Source organism: Bombina bombina, chromosome 1 (genome assembly GCF_027579735.1).
Source record: "Bombina bombina isolate aBomBom1 chromosome 1, aBomBom1.pri, whole genome shotgun sequence".
Lineage (NCBI taxonomy): Eukaryota > Metazoa > Chordata > Amphibia > Anura > Bombinatoridae > Bombina > Bombina bombina.
In genome coordinates, this window is record NC_069499.1 from 1,185,830,472 (window position 1) to 1,185,848,680 (window position 18,209).

General features: G+C 43.2%; 1 protein-coding gene across 2 annotated transcripts in view; it reads left to right on the top strand.

Annotated features, from left to right (window-relative positions):
- The window catches only part of C1QL1 (complement C1q like 1), a 274,758-nt gene that overhangs the window by 206,100 nt on the left and 50,449 nt on the right, over window positions 1-18,209 (top strand). The window lies entirely within an intron of this gene.

Here is an 18,209-nt window from a genome sequence, read left to right on the forward strand (position 1 = left end):
GCTCTCATCAACTGGCCAGGCCACGCATCCTCATTCTGCTGGTCAAGCATTCTCTCCTGACAGGCCCAACTGTCAATATGTTGCAGATATGTTTTCTTCGTGTTTTTATATTTAATTGATGGTGATGATGTGTTCCTACAGTTTGTTATTTGGCGCGATTCAATCATTGCCATTGGGCAGTGCCATCCGTTTTTTGGGATCAGTTGCCAATATTGTTATCATTTATCCACTGTGTGTTATTGGTTGATCTGAGGGTGTTGAGCATTTATCAAGTACCTTTGACTTTTGAATTAAATTTGTCAATATTGCTAACAAAATGTAGTCGATAATTTGAGGTTGAATGAATCTAGTTCACTGTATGGTTGAGTTTTTTAATATCTGATACAATATTTTCCAATACGAAATGGTGGTATCATTTGCATTGTGATCATTTGGACCCCTATTTGTTTAACACTTGCAAAGTTTAATTTTTGACCTTCATGTTCCTCTAACAGATATTTGCACAGGCAAGCATGATATCAAAAAATAAGCAGCCAGTGGGAAGAGAGAATATCATCAAATATTGATCCATTTGTGTTAAGAGAAAACACCTCTTGCTTTTGTGTAAAAAATTATGTTTGTCTCAAACTCCCTATGAGACCAAAAAGCAAATGACGAAACCTGCAAGTGCTGCAAATCAAATAGCTGATTTAGGCCATTTGTGGTATCTTGAAAACCTAGGTTACAGATTAGGTTTTTTGTCCTCTCACTAGGGAGTGTGGGGCAAATGCAATTTTTACACAAAAGCATGAGGTGTTGGATGTCCCTTTAATATTTGTCAGGAGTAGCGGATTACACATTATTTTTATCAAACTCAATTCATGACCTGTGAGATTAACCCTTTCCTTATAATTTTGTGTCAGTATATAATGACAATTATTAAAACATCCATCACTTATCCTGCTATCTGGGCAATATCTGGATTATGTGTAATGTACTGGATGAACAGCATCTGATATAAATTATGACAAAGGATTCTAGAGATTGCAGCTGCTTTCTTTGTGGGAATGTTATAGAAATACCTTCACTTGTTCTGTGTGTTTAATACTAAAGGTTTCACAATGAGTAAACGAGTAAACTTGTCTTACCCTGTAAAGTGCCGTATGGCTAGAGCGTTGATTGGAAAACAGTTTAAACCATTAGTTCACAATAAATATGAGTTTTGAAGTGGGCGGCCAGAGCGTGGGTTATTAGAATGGCACTGCTAGATTAAAAAATAAGTTACAGAGCATCTTCATTAGAAGTGATCAATTAAAGTCCCTGTAAAATATTACTTAGATTCCGGGCCTGGTTTTAAAACATGTAAAGTTTACATCGCTTTAATTGCAAGGATAGCAGAACATTCTACATTTTGTTTTATCCTTGTGAGCAAGTTTCATAGTTTAAAAACTATGAATTCTTTATCATTGTAACATTTTAATGAGGCTGACAACCCTAAAAAATGTTGTGCAAGGAGCCTAGAACCTGTAAAATAGATCAATAATCTTGAAAAATATTTTAAGAAAAATAAGCACATGGATTGGAATTATTTTAATGAGACGTATCTGATGAACTGAATGTGTGAAGTAATTTGAAAACCATTAAAAAAAAGTTCCAACTTACTGCATCACATAAACGTATGTGAAAAAATATACCCTTAGGCTTTATGTCTCTTTAAACAATAGCAAAATAACAAAGGGAATGCAACACCTCACAGGATGTTGTGAAATATGTCAGAAGTGTATAACACCTATAATGATGCAAAAACTGTAATATATATATATATATATATATATATATATATATATACTGTATATATATATATATATATACACATAAATAAAGTTTGCAGCATATTTATCAAAGGAAGATAAAACATAATATATAACACTTCTTTATGAATTACTCTTTGCAACCTGTTTGCCAAAGGAAACTCTGAAACTTTGTACTGCGCACATTATAGCATTCTTGAACCTTAGAGCTCACTAGTCAGCAAAATGAAATAATTATAATAATAATTAAAATGCACAGAAACAATTCAATTATCTAAAATGGAAATTATTGTATTAGAAAATTTAGATCTAAAATGAAATGACTCCCAAACAGTTTAGTATAAAAAAAGACATATACTGTATTTGGTACATTGCACAATATCATTATATTAACTGTTCAGTGACCAAAATAAGGAATGAATCAATTCACACTGCACTGACGGGTCTCCTCCGATTTGCTAGTTCCAGGACTCTGCTTTGCCAGATCAATCTGTCTCTGCGCATCTTACACATTATGCCCGTGATTATCTGTATGAATAATTGGCAAGATGTTTTTCCTTATTATTATCCGCTCTGTATACTGCAGAATTATCTATATATATTATCATTGGTAGGTTGAAACTATAAAGGACATTGATGGGTTAATTTAACAGCATTATTTTGATATGACATTCCTTATATACTGAGTCTTAATATAAACTGTGTGGGTGTTGTTCAGGATTTCTTTTCCCCAAAAGTTGAATATTTTCTGGCTTGTTATTTATTTTCCATTTCTACCACTTTAATAACTTTGTGAGTGGTGAGATCAGTTGTTAAGAAGTGTTTAATACATTTCTAATTAAGAGTTTAAGCTCAACCCCATGTATCCTAATAGCAATTAGCAATGACGTGTTTAAGGGGTCTAAAAGGTCAGACTTTCCTTCGTCCCCCTGTTTTCATTATCTTTGTTCTTCTGTCACCTCCCTCCCTGTATTCTACTCCTGTCTTCTTTTATCTCCTTCATTCTTTTTTGCTTTTTTCTCTCACTCCCCTGCCCATCACTTTCTTATTTCTGCCTCTGTATTATGTTCTTCTCTTGTATATACCCAGCTACAACTCTCATTCCTCATATATTTCTTCTCTTCCTCTCTTTATCCTCCCGTATTAGTCTTTCTCCCACCTCTAATTTCCCATCACTTTCTTCTTTAACCCTATTTAATACAATTTACCCTTTTCTCCCCTGTCTCCTATCCCTCCTCAAACTGTCTCCCATCTATCTACAAACTGTCTTCTATCCCTCCACAAACTGTCTCCTATCCCTCCACAAACTGTCTCCTATTCCTCTACAAACTGTCTTCTATCCCTCCACAAACTGTCTCCTATCCCTCTACAACTGTCTCCTATCTCTCCACAAACTGTCTCCTATCCCTCCACAAACTGTCTCCTATCCCTCTACAAACTGTCTCCTATCCCTCCACAAACTGTCTTCTATCCCTCCACAAACTGTCTCCTATCCCTCTATAAACTGTCTCCTATCCCTCCACAAACTGTCTCCTATCCCTCCACAAACTGTCTCCGATCCCTCTACAAACTGTCTCCTATCCCTCTACAAACTGTCTCCTAACCCTCCACAAACTGTCTCCTATCCCATTATCCCATCCATGTCTCTGTTCCTGTCTCTCCCTTCTATAGCCCCTTCTCATTCTTTTCATTACTTCTCTCCACCTCTCCTTAAAGGGACACTATACCCAAACATTTTCTTTCATGATTAAGGTAGAGAATATAATTTTAAACAACATTCTAATTTACTTTTATTACCTAATTTGCTTTATTCTTTAGATATACTTTAATAAAGAAATAGCAATGCACACAGTGAACCAATCAATGGAGGCATCTATGTGCAGCTACCAATCAGCAGCTACTAAGCATATCTAGATATGCTTTTCAGCATAGAATATCAAGAGAATGAAGCAAAATAGATAATAGAAGTAAATTAGAAAGTTGATTATAATTGTATGCTTTTTCTAAATCATGAAAGAAAAAATGTGGGTTTCATGTCCCTTTAACTTTCTTCAGCTGTCAGTGTCCCTGTGCTCCCCCTCCCTTCTCTCACCCAATCTATCTATTATCTTCCCTACACCCTATGCTTCTTTCCCACAACTACAAAATCCTGTCTCTAGTTATTCTTCTGCATTATTGTCTCCTCTACTACATACCTCACACCCTCACCAAGCAGTGCCTAAGTGTGTTTATACATAAAACTCTCATTATTTCTCAGTCCCTTCCCCCCACTTTATATATCAGTGGGTCTTTGGCTCTGCCAGGGAATAGGGTCGCTGCGTTTCCCCCTTCCTTGTTGTTGCATGAAATAAATACATCTGTTCCAAACACCCTGGCATCTGCTGGGACAATTCCACCTCTTCAAATGTCGCTTGTGCTTAGCTAGTCTTGGCAAGGCTCTGTCAGCCTCCACTCTGACAGAATATTTCTACTAACCGGCTCCCCCTCCCCTCTCCCCCCTTATGCCCCTCCTTCTACCACCTCTTCTAGATCTCTCCTGTGCTGTTACACCTTCGCTCATCTGCGATCTGTAACTGTCTTCTGCTGTTCTGTCTTCTTTTCCTTTACCATCCCGCGCCTAGTCACTCTCTCTCTTGTCAGTTCTGAATTTGGCTCTTCTCTTTCACTAATTTGCTCTCAGTAACACCCTTTCATATCCCTTTCCTTATTCTCTCTTCCCTATTTGCTATATATCTATATCATTCTATGTGTATTAGTAAATATGAAAATGTATAGCATGAGATAGTCATTAGTACACTTTGCTATAAATACAATGCTATGGTCCTGATGCACATTGCTGACATTGGAACATTTTGGTTATTTCAGGGACACCTACCTATAACATCACTGTCATTAATATACTTTGATCTTGTCAGGAAGAACAGAAACAAGTCACAGGGAAGAATACACTTTGATTCCGAATCTGACCAATTATACATTACACTGCCAGAAGTGCACTTTCATCGCTTCGGGATCTGTATGACTGCATTAAAAAAGTTTTGGTTCCAACATACCACTGCCATAAGTACATTGCCTTGCCAGGGACTTACCCCTTTATAGATGTCCCCTCTATTTGCAAGGGATTACCCTAAGGCCATTTTGATGCCATTAGTACATATTTTCCTTTAAAGGAGCTCACTCACTTTAGTATTAGTCCTGGTAGGTAATGACCTACATATCACCCCCATTAGCACACTTTGTTCCTATTATGAATTGACTTGTTATTATAATCCCCTCAGTTGTTTCTGAAATCAAGAGATATTGGTATTTGTTTGATTTTTTTTTAATATTGGTATTTGTTTGATTTAAAGCAAACATCTTGTTTGCTGCAATTGTTTTTCAATAGCTAAACTCCACCCACCATCATTTGGAGGAGCCAATTCGGATTAAGTCTACAGCTGACAAGGCTATCAAGGGTCATTATACTACTATAAGTGCATTGTTATGCAGTTCTTATCTGTTAAATCCATAAAGATAAATATATGTAGTATGGTTAGCCTTGAGAAGCGTGCAATGTGCTTTTTCAGTTCTGAGAATTAGCGAAGTCACAATTTTTAGAGATAAAGTACATAGAAAGAGGACAAAATAATAAAAGTATATTACAACGTTTTTCCAATAAGCATAACTAAACTGTTTATATTAAAATCTCAAGGTGTGTATTGTCCCTTTTAATCTTACTTTCAGCGGAAGAGTTCCTTTCAACCCTGAGAGCAATTACATTACAGAAATACTTATTCTTTTTCGTTGTTTTAAGATTATGTATATGACCATATAGGACTAGTCTGTGATTAGTAATACAATTAAGAAATAAACCTTTCCCCTCCTTAATAATAAAGAGACTAGTAAATTTTTCCCTCCTGACTAATTATTTATTGTAACATTCTCCTCCCCAGTTTTATTTCGAAACCTGTTGAGATTTTGGGGGAATAAGGTTGGAGGGGATTCCCCCAGGATGCAGTGAGCTGTAGTTAGTCCCCTGTGTGTCACACAGCATATGCTTCGAGTTCATCAGTCTACCACATGCGTTGTAGTTTTCAGCTGAAAAATGATTCCGACACAGCACAATGCACTAAAACAGCAGGGACAGCCTCACTGACAGGAGACAGCTATTAGCACTATAACTGCAACTGACCTCCTAATTATCTCTTAGTGTTCTCAGGAAAAAAAGGATTTCATACATTTTTATACGTGTTTTTCATAGTAAACTGTGTTGTGTTACAAACTGTTACTATCCTCAGCCCTTCAAATTCCTTTACATAGTAGAAAGTGTTAAACTTTTATTTCATTCATTTTATTATATTCAGTTTACCACTGACTCTCAAGTCACTGATGTCCACAAAAAATGATTCCATTATTATAGGTTTCATATATGATATCGTTCCATGTAATATAGGCTTCCATTCCAGTACATTAGAGGCTGCTGAACAAACACTTTGGGGCAGATGTATCAATGTCTGACGGACATAATACTATGTAGCGGATCATGTCCGCCAGACATCGCTGAATGCCGACAGCATATGTAGTCGGCATTTAACATTGCACAAGCAGTTCTGGTGAACTCAAAAAGTTAAGTTAAGTGTTGCGCTGGTAAACACCCTTTCACATATACAATCCTGCTCTCAAAAAAGAGAAAAAAGTTAGAAATAGTAAAAAGTAAAGGTTAGTATATGAGCGCTAAAAGTTACAGGGTGAGTGGTGTATAATATAAGAAGTCAACTGTAAATAATTGTAATAGAGATCCTAAAATATATATAAAATATAAAAATATTGAATATTTATTCACGCATAAACAATGATTTAAATAATGATATAAATATTAAAAATATTATTCTAACTGACTAGCATTAGTCAAATCCCTAGCTGAACAACAATGTGGAGTCTTATTTGATACAAACAAAATAAACTAAAATAAAATAGATATAAATTCTAGATTCTTAATAAAGTGCTGATGCCTAGAATGTGTTTAATGCGTTAGATTACTTTGTATCGGCGTAGTTGATATCAACTTTTTAAAGTGATGTCTTTGGTTGCATAAATGTGCATGTTGTAGGATAAAGTCTCTCAGAAAAACAAACAATTGACAACCAGTTGTAGATCACTCGTAGGATATCTCAAAAGGTTATAGCCTATGTAGTAGCTGATATTGGAGTTGTTAAACAGCAAATAATGTCTTAGGGGCCTATTTATGAAAGGCATGTCGGACATGATCTAACATTACGGATCAGGTTCGACAGACCTCGCTGAATGCGGAGAGCAGTACGCTCTCCACATTCAGCATTGCACCAGCAGCTCTTGTGAACTGCTGGTTCAACGCCGCCCCCTGCAGATTTGTGGCCAATCGTCCGCTAGCAGGGGGGTGTTAATTAACCCGATTCGATCGGGTTGAATTGCGGCGATGTCTGTCCGCCTCCTCAGTGCAGGCGGACAAGTTATGGAGCAGCAGTCTTTAGACCGCTGCTCCATAACTTGTGTTTCTGGCGAGTCTGAAGGCTCACCAGAAACATGAGGCTTCAAGCTCCATACGGAGCTTGATAGATATGCCCCTTAGACTCCTTAGAGTCCTCTGTATTACCAAGTAATGTAATATGAAATATGAAGTTTGTCTCTATGGTCCGCTGAAAATGGGAAAACACTGATGTCAAAATATTAATGTCAAAAAAAAAAATGGACGGGCTTAACACCTCTAAGTGCCTACCTTAATTCAGATTAAAGTGTAACTCGTAGCCGATAGCTTACCGCACTCGAGCCTTGGCACAGGTGTCTATATAGCTCTGTCCGTTGCTTCCTGGTTCCTCAGCGCTTGCGTACAGCCCATGTGATTTACAGCGTCCAATCCTGAAGCTACAATGCGTAATGTAGTTCCGTAGTATATGGATCCTTACTCTGCGCAGAGAATTTTCAACAGATCGTTTGAAGAAATAGTCCTTCTCAAATTAAAAGCAATCCTTTTCTATCCTTGGTAATTGTATAAAATCCAACAAAAGCTGTCACCATCAATGCGTTCCGCCGTATTCTACAGCTTTATCAAGATGGATTATGGCAGAAAAAAGTGTCCTTATAAACACATGTCCTTCCGAGTAATTGGTTGAATGTTTTTAGCTTTACATCCGGTGAATGTGCTTAAGGTGGAAAACTTATGGTGGATGCAATTGTTTTCTTATTCACAATCAAATATCTAGCTTAACACAAAACTTTATCAATAAATACAATCATAAAGTCAAAACCACAATGTAATAATAAGTATATATAAAGGCACACATGAAAGTATTAAAAATATATAAAAAAAATAAAAATAACATATACACGTAATAAAAATAATAATCAACATATAATCTCGAAATGGAGTATTGACCCAATACTTGTATCCAATTCTATCTTTTAAATAAAATAAATAGTTCATAAATTAGTAACTAAAAAGTAGTAATAAATTGATAATGATACTATATGTTCCAATGTGATTATAAAATAGAATAGCAACATTGCTATATTAATAATATCTAAATGAACAGGCAATATTCATACAGATAAAAAAATCATTACATCTAAAATGAGGGATTTTGGAGGCAATAGGGAGTATATTTCTCAGCTTAAATTGATTAAAAATAATGATATTTTGAGAACGATAAATATACATAAACAAATAAAAGTTCTTAATAAATAAACATAAACGCGATGTCTTAGTCTACATATACATTTCTATCTATCTAAAAGAAATATACAGCACATAAATTAGTCACTAGAATTAATGATAAATCTATAATGATACTGTATAGTTACTTTAGTGTTAGAACTAATGTCATGTTCACTTTATAAATGCAGTGTATTAAATGTATATAGGATGGGTTTTATATAGAATAAAGGAGCGGCTATAGAGATCAATCTATACTATAATTGTGTTTGCAATGTCCTTCGCTGTCAGCAATTGCGCACGCATCCTCAAAGGAATGCTGGATGCGCGCGCAGCCACCTCGTGGCGAGACAGCTTCAGGAGTTCCAACTCTCAGCTGTCACATAACAGCTGAGAGCTGGAGCTCCTGAAGCTTCAGGCATCTGCCGCATATGGAGCTGGAGCGTGATCGGTGCTCCGCCTCCATATGAGGCCAGATGCCTGATCGTTACAGACGGTGACACTGTGTGTGTCACCGTCTGAAACGATCTTCTGCTGGTGCCGGTGGGAGGTGTGGGCGGGTGGAGGGTGGGCGGTTTAGCAGTGAAGGGGAGGCAGTTGGAGTGCCCTAATAATAATAAAAAGGACAGGGGGAGAGAAAGCAAAAGAGAGGGGAGAGAGAGAGTGCAAAAGAGAGGGGGAGAGAGAGCAAAAGAGAGGGGGGGAGAGGGAGAGCAAAAGAGAGGGGGAGAGAGAGAGCAAAAGAGAGGGGAGAGAGAGCAAAAGACAGGGGAGAGAGAGAACAAAAGAGAGGGGAGAGAGAGAGAGAGCAAAAGAGAGGGGAGAGAGAGAGCAAAAGAGAGGGGAGAGAGAGAGCAAAAGAGAGGGGAGAGAAAGAGCAAAAGAGAGGGGAGAAAGAGAGAAAAATAGAGGGGAGAGAGAGCAAAAGAGATGATAGAGAGAGAGCAAAAGAGAGGGGAGAGAGAGCAAAAGAGAGGAGAGAGAGAGAGAGCAAAAGAGGGGAGCAAGAGAGCAAAAGAGAGGGGAGAGAGTAAAAAGAGGGGAGGGAGAGAGAGCAAAAGAGAGGGGAGAGGGAGAGCAAGAGAGAGGGGGAGGGAGAGCAAATGAGAGGGGAGAGAGAGAGCAAATGAGAGGTGAGAGAGATAGAGAAAATGAGAGGGGGGGAGAGAGAGCAAAAGAGAGGGGAGAGGGAGAGCAAAAGAGAGGGGGAGAGGGGGGAGAGGGAGAGCAAAAGAGAGGGGGGAGAGAGAGCAAAAGAGAGAAGGAGAGAGAGCGCAAACTAGAGGGGGAGTGAGTGAGCAAAATAGAGAGGGAGAGATCAAACAAGGGGGGAGAGAGAGCAAAAGAGAGGGGGAGAGAGCAAAAAAGAGGGGGGAGAGAGAGCAAAGGAGAGGGGAGAGAGCAAAAGAGAGGAGATAGAGAGCAAAAAAGAGGGGGGAGAAAGAGAGAAAAATAGAGGGGAGAGAGAGCAAAAGAGATGATAGAGAGAGAGCAAAAGAGAGGGGAGAGAGAGCAAAAGAGAGGGGAGAGAGAGAGCAAAAGAGAGGGGAGAGAGAGAGCAAAAGAGAGGGGAGAGAAAGAGCAAAAGAGAGGGGAGAAAGAGAGAAAAATAGAGGGGAGAGAGAGCAAAAGAGATGATAGAGAGAGAGCAAAAGAGAGGGGAGAGAGAGCAAAAGAGAGAAGAGAGAGAGAGATCAATTAGGGGAGCAAGAGAGCAAAAGAGAGGGGAGAGAGAGAGAGCAAAAGAGGGGAGCAAGAGAGCAAAAGAGAGGGGAGAGAGCAAAAGAGAGGAGGGAGAGAGAGCAAAAGAGAGGGGAGAGGGAGAGCAAGAGAGAGGGGGAGGGAGAGCAAATGAGAGGGGAGAGAGAGAGCAAATGAGAGGTGATAGAGATAGAGAAAATGAGAGTGGGGAGAGAGAGCAAAAGAGAGGGGAGAGGGAGAGCAAAAGAGAGGGGGAGAGGGGGGTGAGGGAGAGCAAAAGAGAGGGGGGAGAGAGAGCAAAAGAGAGAAGGAGAGAGAGCGCAAAATAGAGGGGGAGTGAGTGAGCAAAAGAGAGAGGGAGAGAGCAAACAAGGGGGGGGAGAGAGAGCAAAAGAGAGGGGGAGAGAGAGCAAAAAAGAGGGGGGGAGAGAGAGCAAAGGAGAGGGGAGAGAGCAAAAGAGAGGAGATAGAGAGCAAAAAAGAGGGGGGAGAGAGAGCTAAAGAGAGGGGGAGTGAGAGCAAAAGAATCCAGGTGAATTCCAAAAATGGCAGGGTGGTGAAAGAATCCACTGGATGCAGCATAAGCTGCCTCTAGGTGGATTCCAAAAATGGCAGGGTGGTGAAAGGATCCACCTGGATGCAGTGTAGAGAGCAAAAAAGAGGGGGGAGAGAGAGCTAAAGAGAGGGGGAGAGAGAGCAAAAGAATCCAGGTGGATTCCAAAAATGGCAGGGTGGTGAAAGAATCCACCGGATGCAGCATAAGCTGCCTCTAGGTGGATTCCAAAAATGGCAGGGTGGTGAAAGAATCTACCTGGATGCAGTGTAAGCCCCTCTCTTTTGTGCTCTCTCCCCCTCTCTTTTCCTCTCTCTCTCTCTCCCCCCTCTCTTTTGCTCTCTCTCTCCCCCCTCTCTTTTGCTCTCTCTCTCCCCCCTCTCTTTTGCTCTCTCTCCCCCCTATCTTTTGCTCTCTCTCCCCCTCTCTTTTGCACTCTCTCTCCCCCTCTCTTTTGTGCTCTCTCCCCCTCTCTTTTGCGATCTCTCCCCCTCTCTTTGGAGCTCTTTCCCCCTCTCTTTTGTGTGCTCTCTCCCCCCTCTATTCTGAGCACTCTCCCCCCTCTCTTTTGTGCACTCTCCCCCCTCTCTTTTGTGCACTCTCCCTCCTCTCTTTTGTGCACTCTCCCCCTATCTTTTGTGCACTCTCCCCCCTCTCTTTTGTGCTCTCTCCCCCCCTCTCTTTTGCTGTCTCTCTCCCCCTCTCTTTTGCTGTCTCTCTCCCCCCTTTTCTTTTGCTGTCTCTCTCCCCCCCTCTCTTTTGCTGTCTATCTCCCCCTTCTCTTTTGTGCTCTCTTCCCCCTCTCTTTTGCTATCTCTCTCCCCCTCTCTTTTGTGTTCTCCCCCCCTCTCTTTTGCTCTCTCTCTCCCCACTCTCTTTTGTGCTCTCTCCCCCATCTCTTTTGCTGTCTCTCTCCCCCTCTCCTTTGCTGTCTCTCTCCCACCTCTCTTTTGCTGTCTCTCTCCCCCCTCTCTTTTGCTGTCTCTCTCCCCCCCTCTCTTTTGCTGTCTCTCTCCCCCCTCTCTTTTGCTGTCTATCTCCCCCTTCTCTTTTGTGCTCTCTTCCCCCTCTCTTTTGCTATCTCTCTCCCCCACTCTTTTGTGCTCTCCCCCCTCTCTTTTACTCTCTCTCTCCCCCCTCTCTTTTGTGCTCTCTCCCCCATCTCTTTTGCTGTCTCTCTCCCCCTCTCCTTTGCTATCTCTCTCCCACCTCTCTTTTGCTGTCTCTCTCCCCCCTCTCTTTTGCTGTCTCTCTCCCCCCTCTCTTTTGCTGTCTCTCTCCCCCCTCCCTTTTGCTGTCTCTCTCCCCCCTCTCTTTTGTGCTCTCTCCCCCTCTCTTTTGCTGTCTCTCTCCCACCTCTCTTTTGCTCTCTCTCTCCCCCTTCTCTTTTGTGCTCTTTCCCCCTATCTTTTGCTGTCTCTCTCCCCCTCTCTTTTGCTGTCTCTCTCCCAACTCTCTTTTGCTGTCTCTCTCCCCCTCTCTTTTGCTGTCTCTCTCCCCCCTCTCTTTTGTGCTCTCTCCCCCGCTCTTTTGCTGTCACTCTCCCCCTCTCTTTTGCTGTCTCTCTCCCCCCTCTCTGTAGCTGTCTCTCTCACCCCTCTCTTTTACTGTCTCTCTCCCCCTCTCTTTTGCTCTCTCTCTCTCCCCTCTCTTTTGCTCTCTCTCTCCCCCTCTCTTTTGCTCTCTCTCTCCCCCCTCTCTTTTGCTCTCTCTCTTCCCCCTCTCTTTTGCTCTTTCTCTCCCCCCTCTCTTTTGAGCTCTCTCTTCCCCCTATCTTTTGCTCTCTCTCTCCCCCTCTCTTTTGCGCTCTCTCTCCCCCTCTCTTTTGCGCTCTTTCCCCCTCTCTTTTGTGTGCTCTCTCCCCCCTCTATTTTGTGCACTTTTCCTCCTCTCTTTTGTGCACTCTCCCCCTCTCTTTTTTGCACTCTCCCTCCTCTCTTTTGTGCACTCTCCCCCCTCTCTTTTGTGCACTCTGCCCCCTTTCTTTTGTGCTCTCCCCCCCTCTCTTTTGCTGTCTCTCTCCCCCTCTCTTTTACTGTCTCTCTCCCCCCCCTCTCTTTTGTGCTCTCTTCCCCCTCTCTTTTGCTGTATCTCCCCCCACCTCTCTTTTGTGCTCACCCCCCTCTCTTTTACTCTCTCTCTCCCCCTCTCTTTTGTACTCTCTCCCCATCTCTTTTGCTGTCTTTCCCCCCTCTCTTTTGCTGTCGCTCTCCCACCTCTCCTTTGCTGTCTCTCTCCCCCTCTCTTTTACTGTCTCTCTCCCCCCTCTCTTTTGCTGTCTCTCTCCCCCCTCTCTTTTGCTGTCTCTCTCCCCCCTCTCTTTTGTGCTCTCTCCCCCTCTCTTTTGCTGTCTCTTTCCCCCCTCTCTTTTGCTGTCTCTCTCCCACCTCTCTTTTGCTGTCTCTCTCCCCCCCTCTCTTTTGCTCTCTCTCTCCCCCCTCTCTTTTGCTCTCTCTCTCCCCCCTCTCTTTTGTGCTCTCTCCCCCCTATCTTTTGCTGTCTCTCTCCCCCCTCTCTTTTGCACTCTCTCTCCCCCTCTCTTTTGTGCTCTCTCCCCCTCTCTTTTGCGATCTCTCCCCCTCTCTTTGGTGCTCTTTCCCCCTCTCTTTTGTGTGCTCTTTCCCCCCCTCTGTTTTGTGCTCTCTCCCCCCTCTCTTTTGTGCACTCTCCAACCTCTCTTTTGTGCACTCTCCCCCTATCTTTTGTGCACTCTCCCCCTCTCTTTTGTGCTCTCTCCCACCTCTCTTTTGCTGTCTCTCTCCCCCCTCTCTTTTGCTGTCTCTCTCCCCCCTCTCTTTTGCTGTCTCTCTCCCCCTCTCTTTTGCTGTCTATCTCCCCCCTCTCTTTTGTGCTCTTTACCCCCTCTCTTTTGCTATCTCTCTCCCCCTCTCTTTTGTGCTCTCCCCCCTCTCTTTTGCTCTCTCTCTCCCCTCTCTCTTTTGTGCTCTCTCCCCCATCTCTTTTGCTGTCTCTCTCCCCCTCTCCTTTGCTGTCTCTCTCCCACCTCTCTTTTGCTGTCTCTCTCCCCCCTCTCTTTTGCTGTCTCTCTCCCCCCCTCTCTTTTGTTGTCTCTCTCCCCCCTCTCTTTTGCTGTCTCTCTCCCCCTCCCTTTTGCTGTCTCTCTCCCCCCTCTCTTTTGTGCTCTCTCCCCCCTCTCTTTTGCTGTCTCTCTCCCACCTCTCTTTTGCTCTCTCTCTCCCCCTTCTCTTTTGTGCTCTTTCCCCCCTATCTTTTGCTGTCTCTCTCCCCCTCTCTTTTGCTGTCTCTCTCCCAACTCTCTTTTTCTGTCTCTCTTCCCCTCTCTTTTGCTGTCTCTCTCCCCCCTCTCTTTTGTGCTCTCTCCCCCTCTCTGTTGCTGTCGTTCTCACCCCTCTCTTTTGCTGTCTCTCTCCCCCTTTCTTTTGCTCTCTCTCTCTCCCCTCTCTTTTGCTCTCTCTCTCCCCCTCTCTTTTGCTCTCTCTCTCCCCCCTCTCTTTTGCTCTTTCTCTCCCCCCTCTCTTTTGAGCTCTCTCTTCCCCCTATCTTTTGCTCTCTCTTTCCCCCCCTCTCTTTTGCGCTCTCTCTCCCCCTCTCTTTTGTGCTCTCTCCCCCTCTCTTTTGCAATCTCTCCCCCTCTCTTTTGCGCTCTTTCCCCCTCTCTTTTGTGTGCTCTCTCCCCCCTCTATTTTGTGCACTCTTCCTCCTCTCTTTTGTGCACTCTCCCCCTCTCTTTTTTGCACTCTCCCTCCTCTATTTTGTACACTCTCCCCCTCTCTTTTGTGCACTCTCCCCCCTCTCTTTTGTGCTCTCCCCCCCCTCTATTTTGCTGTCTCTCTCCCCCCCTCTCTTTTGCTGTCTCTCTCCCCCTCTCTTTTGCTGTCTCTCTCCCAACTCTCTTTTGCTGTCTCTCTTCCCCTCTCTTTTGCTGTCTCTCTCCCCCTCTCTTTTGTGCTCTCTCCCCCTCTCTGTTGCTGTCTTTCTCACCCCTCTCTTTTGCTGTCTCTCTCCCCCTTTCTTTTGCTCTCTCTCTCTCCCCTCTCTTTTGCTCTCTCTCTCCCCCTCTCTTTTGCTCTCTCTCTCCCCCCTCTCTTTTGCTCTTTCTCTCCCCCCTCTCTTTTGCGCTCTCTCTTCCCCCTATCTTTTGCTCTCTCTTTCCCCCCTCTCTTTTGCGCTCTCTCTCCCCCTCTCTTTTGTGCTCTCTCCCCCTCTCTTTTGCAATCTCTCCCCCTCTCTTTTGACCTCTTTCCCCCTCTCTTTTGTGTGCTCTCTCCCCCCTCTATTTTGTGCACTCTTCCTCCTCTCTTTTGTGCACTCTCCCCCTCTCTTTTTTGCACTCTCCCTCCTCTATTTTGTGCACTCTCCCCCTCTCTTTTGTGCACTCTCCCCCTCTCTTTTGTGCTCTCCCCCCCTCTCTTTTGCTGTCTCTCTCCCCCCTCTCTTTTGCTGTCTCTCTCCCCCCCTCTCTTTTGTGTTCTCTTCCCCCTCTCTTTTGCTGTCTCTCCCCCCACCTCTCTTTTGTGCTCTCCCCCCTCTCTTTTACTCTCTCTCTCCCCCTCTCTTTTGTACTCTCTCCCCATCTCTTTTGCTTTCTCTCCCCCTCTCTTTTGCTGTCTCTCTCCCACCTCTCTTTTGCTGTCTCTCTCCCCCCTCTCTTTTGCTGTCTCTCTCCCCCCTCTCTTTTACTGTCTCTCTCCCCCCTCTCTTTTGCTGTCTCTCTCCCCCCTCTCTTTTGCTGTCTCTCTCCCCCCTCTCTTTTGTGCTCTCTCCCCCTCTCTTTTGCTGTCTCTTTCCCCCCTCTCTTTTGCTGTCTCTCTCCCACCTCTCTTTTGCTGTCTCTCTCCCCCCTCTCTTTTGCTCTCTCTCTCCCCCCTCTCTTTTGCTCTCTCTCTCCCCCCCTCTTTTTTGGGCTCTCTCCCCCCTATCTTTTGCTGTCTCTCTCCCCCCCTCTCTTTTGCTGTCTCTCTCCCACCTCTCTTTTGCTTTCTCTCTCCCCCATCTCTTTTGCTGTCTCTCTCCCCCCTCTCTTTTGCTGTCTCTCTCCCCCCCTCTCTTTTGTGCTCTCTCCCCCCTCTCTTTTGCTGTCTCTCTCCCCCCTCTCTTTTGCTGTCTCTCTCCCCCCTCTCTTTTGCTGTCTCTCTACCCCTCTCTTTTGCTGACTCTCTCCCCCTCTCTTTTGCTGTCTCTCTCACCCCTCTCTTTTGCTGTCTCTATCCCCCTCTCTCTTTTGCTGTCTCTCTCTCTATATCCCCCCTCTTCTGCTCTCTATATCCCTACCTCTTTAGAGCTCTCTGTCTCTTAGCAGCTGGCCCCGGTATCTGGCCCCACTCGCATCACGATCGGCCCCGCCCGCGTCACGCCCGACCCCATCCACATCACGCCAGGCCACACCCACGTCACACCCACCCGGCCACGCCCATTTCGCAAGATGGCGTCCCTTAGATTCCGATTGGCTGATAGAATTCTATCAGCCAATCGGAATTAAGGTAGAAAAAAATCTTATTGGCTGACGCAAACAGCCAATAGGATTGAAGTTCAATCCTATTGGCTGATCCAGCCAATAGGATTTTTTCTACCTTAATGCCGATTGGCTGATAGAATTCTATCAGTCAATCAGAATCTAAGGGATGCCATCTTGGATGACGTCACTTAAAGGAACCGTCATTCAGTAAGAAGACTTCATTTGAAGAGGGTGCTCTGCGTCGGATGTCTTGAAGATGGACCCGCTCAGCGTCGAATGAATGAAGATAGAAGTTGCCGTCTGGATGAAGATTTCTGCCCGTCTGGAGGACCACTTCGGATGAAGACTTCTCCTTGCTTCGTTGAGGACTTCGGCCCGGTTGGATGAAGACTTCTGCCGCTTCCTTGAGGATGGATGTCCGGTCTTCAGAACAAGTCGATCTTCAGGGGGTTAGTGTTAGGTTTTTTTAATGGTGTATTGGGTGGGTTTTATTTTTTAGATTAGGGTTTGGGCCGCAAAAGAGCTAACTGCCCTTTTAAGGGCAATGCCCATCCAAATGCCCTTTTCAGGGCAATGGGGAGCTTAGGTTTTTTTAGTTAGTATTTTATTTGGGGGGTTGGTTGTGTGGGTGGTGGGTTTTACTGTTGGGGGGTTGTTTGTATTTTTTTTTACAGGTAAAAGAGCTGATTACTTTGGGGCAATGCCCTGCAAAAGGCCATTTTAAGGGCTATTGATAGTTTAGTTTAGGCTAGGTTTTTTTTTATTTTGGGGGGGGGCTTTTTTTATTTTGATAGGGCTATTAGATTAGGTGTAATTAGTTTAAATATCTTGTAATTTTGTTATTTTCTGTAATTTAGTGTTTGTTTTTTTGTACTTTAGCTAATTTAATTAATTTAAAGGGACAGTCTAGTATAAATTAAACTTTCATTATTCAGATAGGACTTTTAATTTTAATCAACTTTCCAATTTACTTTCATCATCAAATTTGCTTTTTTTCTCTTGGTATTCTTAGTATAAACTAAACATAGGTATGCTCATATGCTAATTTCTAAGCCTTTAAGGGCTGCCTCTTATCACATGCTTTTTAAATCTCTTTTCAACACAAAGAGACAGAAAGTACATGTGGGCCATATAGATAAAACTGTGTTAAGGCACAGGGGGTTATTTAAAATTTAGCACAATACAATGCTAAATTAAAGACAATAGATAATAAACAGTCACAGTCATGTGATCAGGGGGCTGGAAGAAGGTTCCTAGCTACAAGGTAATCACAGAGATAAAAAGTATATTAATATAACTGTATTGGTTATGCAAAACTGGGGAATGGGTAATAAAGGAATTATCTATCTTTTAAAACAATAACAATTCTATGGTAGACTGTCCCTTTAATTGTTGTTAATTTAGTTCATTTATTTAATTATAGTGTAATGTTAGGTTTTATTGTAACTTAGGTTAGGTTTTATTTTACAGGTACTTTTGTATTTATTTAAAATAAATACAAACTTGCCTGTAAAATAAAAAGAAACCCTAAGATAGCTACAAATGCAGTGTAGGGCTTAGTATAAGCCTGGAGCAGTCTAAGGGTTAAGGCTGTAGGAGAGTGGGTTAGAAGAGAGAGGGAAGGTGCTGGGTGCAACATTGTTGCAATTTAGGGTAGGCCCCTCCTTACCAGTAGATAAGCCAAGTTCTCCCTTGAAACTTCCTCTTCTTCTCCGGATCCTGGCTGAAGCAGTTTTTTCTTAGCAGTTCTGTCATCACCAGCGCAGCTATGCATCGTTCCAGGCGTTCTACTCTGCCTCCCAGACGTTACCAGTCGGAACAGGAACCTCCTGCACCTGCAAAAGAAAAAATAAAGATAAGTGTTCAATCTATTTCTGAGGATGATTTAGATATCATTCCCCCAACTCAATATACTACTGTTGTGTCAGCCCAGGTTCATAATGTGGAAGAGCAGGGACCTATTGATATTGAGTTAGCTCAGGAATCCCCCACACAGCAAGCATTGCAGACCCAGCAGGTTAATTTACCCCTTGATAGTGTACAGGCCTCATTTCTTAGTGC